Raw genomic sequence first — 10,759 nt, forward strand, 5'->3', positions numbered from 1 at the left:
CCCTTTCTCCATCTCTAACCAACTCATGAACAGAAATTTAGGAGCCTGTCTTTGTAACTGTGCTTCCTTATGGCTATAAAGCAAAGATATAAAAAGAACATAAAAGTTAAAAATCAGAAAATTAAAAGATCTGCTTCATTTTGGGGGGAGGGTATATTTTTTCTCTCTTTTTACCTCACAGGTCCATTGGTTATACACTTTGGCTTCCAGTTTAGTGTTTTATGGGAGTCCTGAATGTGTGAACATGTATGTCTTTGTGTCTATATCTGTTTCTTGTGCCTTTTCTTGGGCTCTTTTCCTTGTTGGTTTTGTCCTATCCTGATGTGTTAGTTTTTGTTTTACCTTATTTTATTTTATTATTATCCCTTAGAAGTTTGCTTGTTTTCTAATAAGAAGCAGAAAGGGAGTGGATCCAGATGAGGGGGAGGTGGGAGGAACTGAGAGAAATACAGGGAAGAAAAATCATAATCAGGATATATTATGTAAGAAAAATCATGTTCAATAAGAGAAAATATAGGGGAGTTATTGTAGCTTGCCTTTGGCTATTTTGTGAATTATTTTTCTTCTCCACCCTTTTTCTTCTACCCTTACAATCCTCTATCATTAGATAAGAGAGGGGAAAAAGGATAGAGAGGAAAGGAAGAGCTCCCTGAATAAAGTCAAGGGTCAGAAAGGGGTCAATAGGGGTTATGGTTAGACTACTTCCTGCCGATTAGGGGTGTTGAGGCAAGTTTGATCTTTGGTGTCAGGAGATCTAATTTCTTTTTGTTGTTTCTTCTTTGCACACAACTACGTAACAAACCGTGACCGTCAACGATCCAGCAACAACTAACCAACAACCAACCACGCCTCTTGGGGTGCTGGCATTTATATAATTCTAAATGTCCCCTATGATTCCAAGTGTCACGCAATCACAGAAACCATCTGCAGCTGACAAAGTCACATCCCTGCTAGAGCACGAGGCAAACGATGACCAGCTGCTGTGGACAGTCTGAAGCAGTCCCATATTCCACACTTGGGATTAAAATGAAACCAACACTCCAAAATTGTCACTACATTTTGTTATTTTTATTATTTTTTTGGATTGAGAATTTTTTTATTATTATTATTTTTAGAGAAATGTGATAGGCATTTGATGTTGCCAGCAGAGAAAGCTTTGGATGGTAAAAATAAAGGTGACAGGTGCCATGTACTTGCCCATGAGTGCTGGAGTGGTGCTTTCTGGTACCTGAATTATCAGTTGTTTGTTTGTTTTGTTTTGTTTTTTTAAATCGTCCTGATCTAGAGACAGGGCATATGTTTGTGGCACGATGGGCCAACAGAACAAGCGATATGCCAGTAGGAGACGCCAACAGACTCTAGTCAAACAAAGCTCTGATACAGACTTTATTTCAATGTAACTCATCTTTATAAAGGAACCAGATGGACTTGATTCTGAACCGGCCTACCTCTAATCTTGTAGGCCTCAGGTTTTATATTTCTCTTATAACACTTTACCTTTATCAAACTGATGAAAAAATTTAAGCAGTAATACTTGTCACTCTTGAGGATAGGAATAATAGATTTCTCTCCTCCATTACTGATAAATTCCCATAAGAAAGTCTGTCGAGTTAGTAATTAATACATTTTGCTAAAGGAGACACACTGTAAGATTCCCAGTCAGTAGAGAATCAAGTGTAGGGTCATATAAAGAATAACAAATGAATTATCCAGGGCTACTTTGAAGCAAGGGAAAAAATATTCTTCTGTTTTAAAGACCATTTGAAATGTATCATTATGGAATTTTTTTTTATTTTGAAAGTAGGTGGGATTTTTTTCCTAATGTTTTAACTTATTAACTGGGAAGTGATTTACTTACCCAAATTACACTTTTCAAGCACTAGTGTGTGATTAATCATTCATTAATATATTAACTCAGCAAATATTGAAAAGCTGCAATGTGAAAGGTTCTGCAGGTAAGCAACAGTCAGTCATAATTAGGATGGCTATAAGGACCAACCTGTATTAAGTCCTTGCTAAACATTTAACTCTATGCAAGTTCCTTCGCACTCATGTTTACCCTACAGAAGCCTTGTGCAGTATGTGTTGTCCACATTCACCAGATGAAGACAGCATAGATTGGTACAATAACTCACCTCAGCTCCCACAGCTAGTAACTGGTAAAGCAAGTTACAAAACCTGACACCAGTATACATAGTGTTAAACCAGAGATGAATTTTGGCCACTTTTGTATCAGCGGGATCTCTGATTCCAAGCACCTATCCCCGGGAGCCTAGTTTTAAGCCAGCAGCCACCGACAAGTTTCTTGTACCTTAATTACATGCAGAGTCAAGTCACACTGCAATCCTAAACATCCATCCTTAGACTGGGAGAATCCTGTGCCCAGCCCATAGGCAAACATAGGTAAGCAGGCTCGATTCTTCCATGCTGGATTCTCTGTCTCAGTAAACTTGAAGGTAATACCCCGAAAGAAACAGTTCAGAGAGATTCATAGAAGTAGGAAAGCAAACTGGAAAGAGCTGTAAGTTAAAATCCATCACCCCCCAACAGTTAGAAATTAGAGGAGGAGAGAGTAAAGGAATCTCAACCCTTGGGGCTTCCTTATAGCTCTCTGTGGGCCTAAAACAGACCCCTGTCCCTTGCAATGAATCAAACCACTAGTATTGAAATTGGAAATAAATTGTATTGGAAAAATATCAGCACAAATAATATACATAGGTTCCCCATACACATGAGTACACAGATGAGCACTATGCTCAACACAGTTTTTCAATTTATAGGTCATCTCCCTAAAATTAAAAATAAGGTGATGTGATCAAATACGTACAAGATCCACAGCCTCAGGGAAGTGATCATGCCAGGTGTAGAGTATGAAACAGTGATGTAATCAGTACAGCTAAAAGGCTTGCCCTTAAGGTGTTCAAACAGGGTAGATAGACTAAATGGATAAATCATTAGGATCAACAGGAAATCCCCTGAAGGTCAAACACTGCAGGAGTCAGAGTTATTTCTGCCTCATGAAACTCTGAGACTGAAGGAGACTTTTAAAAGGTAGCAGGGAACTAAGGTGTAATGGCAAAGCTACGGGCAATAGAAAGAAACATGTCTTGCTGTGGATAGTGCATGCAGGGAAATGTCAGTCCTTCATCTTTATGGGCCCTGTCCTCTAACCACTCACCTACTCAACCCCCAAAGGTTTTGGATGTTGTTGCTTTGCTGGTGCTGCTTTGTTAAAACCAAGGTCTGGAGACCTCTAAACACACAGTTAACTGAGAAATTGATTTTTTTTTAACCAAAACAAGGTGTCGAAACGTTTGGAGGGCAAGCATCTGTCTCTATGCTTGAAGCCTGTACTTTCCGTACAAATACTGATTTCCTTTTGAGGAAGTATTGATCTGACCCATGTGACGTGGGAACCTCATCTGGGGTCTTCTGAACAGCTTCTTTCCTGTCTGCCCCCAGATGTTCAGAAACCCCCTATATCCTTTAAGAAAATGATCCAGATCAACAGAAAATATATTATTGTAATAAGCACCAGCCAAGGCTATCATACGAAACTCTCGAAACTCCCCCTGGAGTCTTCTAAACGTGAGGCTTATCATGCATGCATCATTCATACAGCACTGTGGGGCACAATAAAAATTAAGAAGATTTATACTGGAAATCAATTTTCTTTTGTTACATATTTAACCCAAGCACCATGGCAACAAAATGTTAGATAAAGTAGGTCATGGGCTATAACTGGAATCGCTTCAATAACACAAAAGCCAGTTATAATTTGTAAAGTGTCTTTTAGGAGTCCGCATTTAAAGCTCAACTCAACCACCACAGTTGATGTTATCTAAGAACCACGTCCAGTTGGATAAAAAACCTAAGACTAAATTCCTCAATGAGATTTGTTTAATGTCAGAGCCTATTTCATTTGGCATAGCGATTCGCTCAGAGTGTCCCAAATCCATAGTCGCCAATAGGGAATTTCAGATTAAAGAACAGTATACAGTGTTACTGTATGTGAAGGGACACAGTACACTGTTTGCAAATCATGCCGTGACATGTTAGGAGAATGAACCCCAACCAGGCAAATCTAAAATGATAAAGTAACTGTGTCCACATGCTCCTGTAGACTCCACAGGACCCCAGTGTTCCTAAGGAACGAAGCTAGATGCCGAGCTGGTGACCTGAGCTATTCGTATCCAGGAAATAAATAGCATTGAAAATAAACCTCATGCAAGTTATCTTCTGATAGCATCTTCCTTTGCCTGTGAGCAACATGAGTTCCTGTGTCTTACTAACCTAGAGTTTTTATTACAATTCTAGCCACCCCCTTGGTGGCTAGACCATTCTATAGTCCTTAGGCTGTTTTCTTTCTCTCTCCCACACTTAAGGCCTGTAGATCTTTAGAATCAGGAGTTGTCCATTTAGCCCGCCACAATGATAGCTGTGTGGTCTTCCACAAGCCACTTACCTTTACAGAGCCTCACTTCCCATACAGGTTCCCAAGGTCGCTTCAAGCATGAGATGAAACCTTTTTCGATGGTTTCACCAGTTCCAACCAAGCAAAACAAAGTCCCGGTGTTTGTTACAACAGTTGGTTAACTACACTGCACAGGCCTCTCAGTAAAACTGCCTCAATTCGAATTTCACTTAAAGTATTTCTTAGTTTCACGAAGTTGTAGAAATTATTTCAACCAAGACTCCATTTTTCTAGTCTGCAGAGGAAAGAGGCTGCACCTACTTCCTGGTGATTTGGGAAAGATTAAATACAAAAGTACGTGTAGCAGCAGCTGTCAAGACATATGGTTAAAATCAAAATATGTTGTGTAAATATTTTCTCTTTGCCTCATTTCCAGGCTTTAATACCTCCCTTCCTAAGGAATTCTTACTTAATTATTCATATATAAGTGTGTGTGTGTGTGTGTGGTGTGTAGTGTGTGTGTGTGTGTGTGTGTGTGTGTGTGTGAGAGAGAGAGAGAGAGAGAGAGAGAGAGAGAGAGAGAGAGAGAGAGAATTGGAAGATAAAGTGAAGATGCTTCACTGGAGAAAGACATTCATACCTAGTGCAAGCTTAAAGGGCTGCAGTTTCTTCCCAGGATGAGTGGCTCCATCTACTACAGCCCTCAATAAAGACAAAGGAGATTTCAGGTTTTAATCGGAACAAAATGGAAAAGTGTCTGACTTCCTATAGCAAGGAGATAGGAGGCAGGGAGTTGACAACTATTCTTAATTAAATAATGTATTATTTAATTCCATGATTGTTAACTTTACATGTCAATTTGCTTGAGCTAAAGGGTTTCCTAGTAGCTAGAAAAAGATTATTCTTTTTGGTATGTCTCTGTGGATGATTCTGGATTCAAAATATGTTGTGTAAATATGTTTCCCTTGCCTCACTTTCAGGTTTAATCCCTTCCTTTCTGAGGAATTCTTCCTTAATTATTCATATATAAATGTGTGTGTGTGTGTGTGTGTGTGTGTGAGAGAGAGAGAGAGAGAGAGAGAGAGAGAGAGAGAAAGAGAACTGGGAGATAAGAGGGGAGACATTTGCTTTATAATCAATAAGTTGAATTTTAAAAAGTCCACACATCAATGCAGACGGCCATCATCCAATCTGCTGAGTGTCCAAATAGAACAAAAGGCTGAGGAAGGGCAACTGCATCGTCTTTTGGGGGACAGCTATCTTTTTGCAGCCTTCAGACATAGGCACTACATGTCGTCAGGCCTTTGGACTTGGATCAAAGATATGCCACCAGCTTCACTAACCAACTGCAGGACAGCAGACAGAGGGACTTCTTAGCCCTCAGTCTTATTATTATATGTCTAGCCTTACATAACATTAAGAATCGTTGCAATTGATTCATCCACATATCTGCATATCCTGTTGGCTATGTTTCTCTGAAGAGTAAAATACAACTACAGCTATAAAAGAACCCTTATTCTTAATGTTAGAAAAGGCACATAAAAAAATTTTAAAAAAAGGTCATGATATCAACCCAGGTGACTTCTATTAACACTCTGAAATAACTCCTTTAGTCATTCCTGTATACTAGCTGTGTACACATAGCCAGTGTTAAATGTTATTTTGATTACCTTTCCAATAGTTCCAAAGTGAGCATTTTTCAATGTCACTAAAAATCCTAAAACACTATTTTCAATGACTACAAAATTATCTTTTAGATGAATGCATCATAATTTATGCATTTACCTTAATAATTCTTATTACTTTCTAATCATGAAATAATTATGTCCATTTATAAAATTAGAAGCCATAATACATAAACCATCCATAATCTTATGATTCAGATATGATATTTTGATGGATTTCCTTTTGGTATTTTTTTATGATTAGCTATTATATGCTGAAAATAATTGAGGTCATATATTACTGGGGCTTTCCCATGTCTGCCATTTAGAATGCTTTTGAAATATAATTTTTAGTGCCTGTAAAACATTATAGGAAATATGTCTAATATAATATTATGTAGCTTCTAAGGACAGCAACTTTCAAGAATCCAGACTTGCTTAGCTTATAAAAGCCAAAAGTTTCTTTCCAGTGACCTATGGGAACCAAGAAAAGGTAAGTGTTTGGGGTCAGAGCTTAAGCCCTTCCCAAAGGAGCTTAAGGGAAAACAAACAAACAAATAAACAAGAAATGGAGAATAGGAAAAAAAGGAGGAATGGAGAGATATGCTGGCATAGATAAGTTAAGGAAGCCCCACCCCCGATGAGTCCCAGGATGAATCTGTAGGACTTTATATTAGACTTCTTCCTTTTGATCATGTGGGCATCTTCCTCCCTGGTATGAATAATCATAAGAATACATTTCTGAAAGGAAGCTGGTCATAAGACAGTACAGCTTTTATAATCATAGTTCTTGATCCTAACGGTGAGCATGGTAGTTTGTCTGGGACTCCTGTACAAAATTACCAAGGAAGAAGCCAAAGCTGCAGATCTGCTATGTGGGAACCGGACCTGGCTGGGTGTGGATTTGACATGCTGCCTCTCAGGGCAGGCATGAAAGGGGAAAAGAAAGCATAGCAGAGTCACATCCAAACAGATAAGAAGTCAAAGGTTATATCCCCACAGGCACCCGGATCCTGAGAATGGAAGGGCATGACTCCAGAATGGAGTAACTGGGCAATGTGGTCCTCAGTAGGAATCGTCCTGTGAGTGCACCTTAACTTACTCCACAGACCCCACTGTGAACCATGCTGACGGCCGCTAGCTGTTCTGTTCATCATTGCCCCATCTTAAAACATTACTTTTTTCATATATTTTACAATAATATTCCTTCATTTCTGATGGTGAAGTCAATGTAGATTCGAGATAAAATCAAAAAAGGTAAATGAATCAAAAAAGGTAAAGGTCCCCCAAAGGGACCTGTGTATATACGTATTGGCACATATATACACAATTTTATGTGTATTTTTACAAAGTTAACAAAATACAGTTTTTAATCCATGGTTCTAAGACTAAAACAGAAGCATTTTACCATTAAAGATTGATATTTGTCTTGGTCAGCATATTCTATTGCTATGAAGAGACACCATGACCAAAGCAACTATTTAAAAAAAATTTTTAATTGTGACTTACCTACAATGTCAAAGGTTAAGCTATTATCATCATGTCAGGGAGCATGGCAGCATCCAGCAGACATGGTGAGGAGAAGCAGCTGAGAGTTCTACATCTGGATCTGCAGGAAAAGAGAGACAGTGTACCTTATGTAGGCTGTTGGAAACAGCCATACAAAGCCCACCCGCACTGACACACTTCCTCCCACAAGACCATATCTCCTAATCATTTCAAATAGTGTCACTTCCTGATGACCAACTGTTCAAATCTGTGAGCCGTTGAGGGCCATCTTATTCAAACCACCTGTACTGGCTGGTCCTGTGTGCCAACTTGACACAAGCTAGAGTTATCACAGAGAAAGGAGCCTCACTTGAGGAAATGCCTCCATGAGATCCAGCTGTAAGGAATTCTCTCAATTAGTCATCAAGGGTGGGAGGGCCCATTGTGGGTGGTGCCATCCCTGGCTGGTGATCCTGGGTTCTATAAGAAAGCAAGCTGAGCAAGCCAAGGGAAGCAAGCCAGTAAGTAACGTCCCTCCATGGCTTCTGTATCAGCTCCTGCTTCCTGACCTGCTTGAGTTCCAGTCCTGACTTCCTTTGGTGATGAACAGCATGTGGAAGTGTAAGCTGAATAAACCCTTTCCTCCCAACTTGCTTCTTGGTCATGATTTTTTGTGCAGGACTAGAAACCCTGACTAAGTCAAATTGGTACCAAATTGGAATAGTGGGGTATTCCTATAACAACTTGACTATGTTTTGGGGAAGACTGTTGAAATGTTGAAAACAGTGCAGAAGATGGAGGCCTAGTTTGTGAAATTTCAGAGGGAAGATTAAAGACTCTTATCAGGGCTGTTGCTATTTTGATTGTGAAGATTCTGTGGTTTTGGTTAGCTGGGGCTGAAGAATCAGCTGTGATTAACAAGATACCAGAACTACTAAAGTGAAACCTTTTTTGCATTACTGGAACTATTGATGCTGATCAGCTGAAGCTACAAAATTAGTGGTGATTAAGAAGAGACCAGCATTGAGGTGAAATCTTCTGGGAAGTGTTTTCTGACTGTGTGGAGGCTATGTTCCAGAGATAACCAAGGTTGTACTATGCTGCAGCTGGACTTGGTAATGTGTAAGAGTCACCCAGGTGATACTGGTTTTGAAGGCATGAAGGGGTCATGAAGAGCAGCAGGAGAGTGAGCACTGTGAGAGGCCATGGAAGGCCATTGGTTAAGGTGAAGCGTCAGTTGCAATTGATGGCCCAGGACTGAAGGGTCAGGTGAAGGAGTTGAGGCTTGACACCATGAAGAGAGCTGTGAGAGGCTTTTTTGATGTCTGGTTGCAGCAGAAGACATCAGTGTTTTGGAGATACCAGTACAAGGATATGACCAAGAGCAGCAGCAGCAATGTAGTAGAGGCATCTGGGGCCTAGAAGACAAGGTGTGTGCTACAAAGGACAGAGCTGGAGATGTGACCCAAGCTTGGAGGAGTCCAGAAGATCAATTTTGAATGGATCCCAGATATTGGATGGTTAGAGTTTGATTTTGCTTTTGATTGTGACTTTGACCTGATATTTTTCCCTCTTGAAGAAAAGTTTTCCCCCTTGAAGAAATTTTTTCAGTGGAGCTCACAATTAAGAGACTTTGAATTGTAAAAAGACTTTGAATTTTAAATGAGATTGGATATTTTAAAGGGATTGAAATTTTAGTATGTAAGAATTTGAAAAGACTGTGGGACTTTTAAGTTATTTAGAATTTGGGAATGAATAAGAAAGTAAGGGTTGAGGCTTTTTTTTTCTTTTTTTCAGAGCTGGGGACCGAACCCAGGGCCTTGTGCTTGCTAGGCAAGCGCTCTACCACTGAGCTAAATCCCCAACCCCAAGGGTTGAGGCTTAATAGTGATGCTTGTGTGTCAGGTTGACAAGGGGTCAGTTGTACTGGCTGGTTTTGTGTGTCAACTTGACACAAGCTAGAGTTATCACAGAGAAAGGAGCATCACTTGAGGAAATGCCTCCATGAGATCCAACTGTAAAGAATTCTCTCAATTAGTCATCAAGAGTGAGAGGGCCCATTGTGGGTGGAGCCATCCCTAGGCTTGTAGTCCTGGGTTCTATAAGAAAGCAAGCTGGGCAAGCCAGGGGAAGCAAGCCAGTAAGTAACATCCCTCTCCATGGCCTCTGCATCAGCTCCTGCTTGAGTCCCAGTCCTGACTTCCTTTGGTGATGGATAGCAATGTGGAAGTGTAAGCTGAATAAACCCTTCCCTCCCCAACTTGCTTCTTGGTCATGATTTTTTGTGCAGGAATAGAAACTCTAAGATACCACTTTACCATCCAGATGCTAACAAATGTTTAATATGTTATCATTTGCTTTTATCAGTTTGTGTAACCATTTCTTGTCTAGGGAACATTTGGATGGCATTCACCCTTTTCCCACTATGAGCACAGCAATATTTGTATAAATATTGTCTATTGTGTAGGGAAGGAAGAGCACCATGCCAAGCAGGATTTGGGGAATGCTTTCTTGAAGATTCCACGTGTCTTACTTTCTTTGCTTTGATTCCTAGAAGTGGGTATATTAGGCTAAAGTATGTGAATTCCCCTCCGACTACAGTCACACAGACTGGTCTGGGGTCAAGTGTAAAGGAGAGGAGTAATATATTCTATAACCTTCCGCATTCAGAGAGGGGATAGTAGGAAGCTAAAAATTAACTTGAATGTGAAAGATTACATCCCAGACTTTATGGTGAAAAAAAAGCAGGATTAGATTGCTGTAAATCCTTTTAATTATGAATTTGAGGGATTCCCACTTTATTTGAAATAGTTATCTCACATGGATTGTACCCTAGAAAAACAAGACGCCCTTGGGAACTCATCCTCAATTCTATACTAATTTGAGCCCCAGTTGTCCCCAACTGCTTAAGTTTTCCCCAGAAAGAACTTTTTCTACCTAGAAATGTGTGTAGAAAAAAAGTTGAAAAAAATTGATTTATCAGCAATGTTCAAAAGAGTAGTCTTTTTCCCATTATGCCCCAGGGAAAGAATTCTTTCCCATAACCCTCAATAGACCCCATTCTGTAGGTGCATGATCAGGAGTAAACCTGCGCTAAGAGCTCTTCAGCACCCAAAACTGACAAAGGAAGAGCTGGCAGCGCAGAAGTATCCTGAGCACAGAGGAGCAGATCTGGAGGGGTAACCACATGGAT

Source organism: Rattus norvegicus, chromosome 2 (assembly GCF_021556685.1).
Source record: "Rattus norvegicus strain SHRSP/BbbUtx chromosome 2, alternate assembly SHRSP_T2T, whole genome shotgun sequence".
Taxonomy (NCBI): domain Eukaryota; kingdom Metazoa; phylum Chordata; class Mammalia; order Rodentia; family Muridae; genus Rattus; species Rattus norvegicus.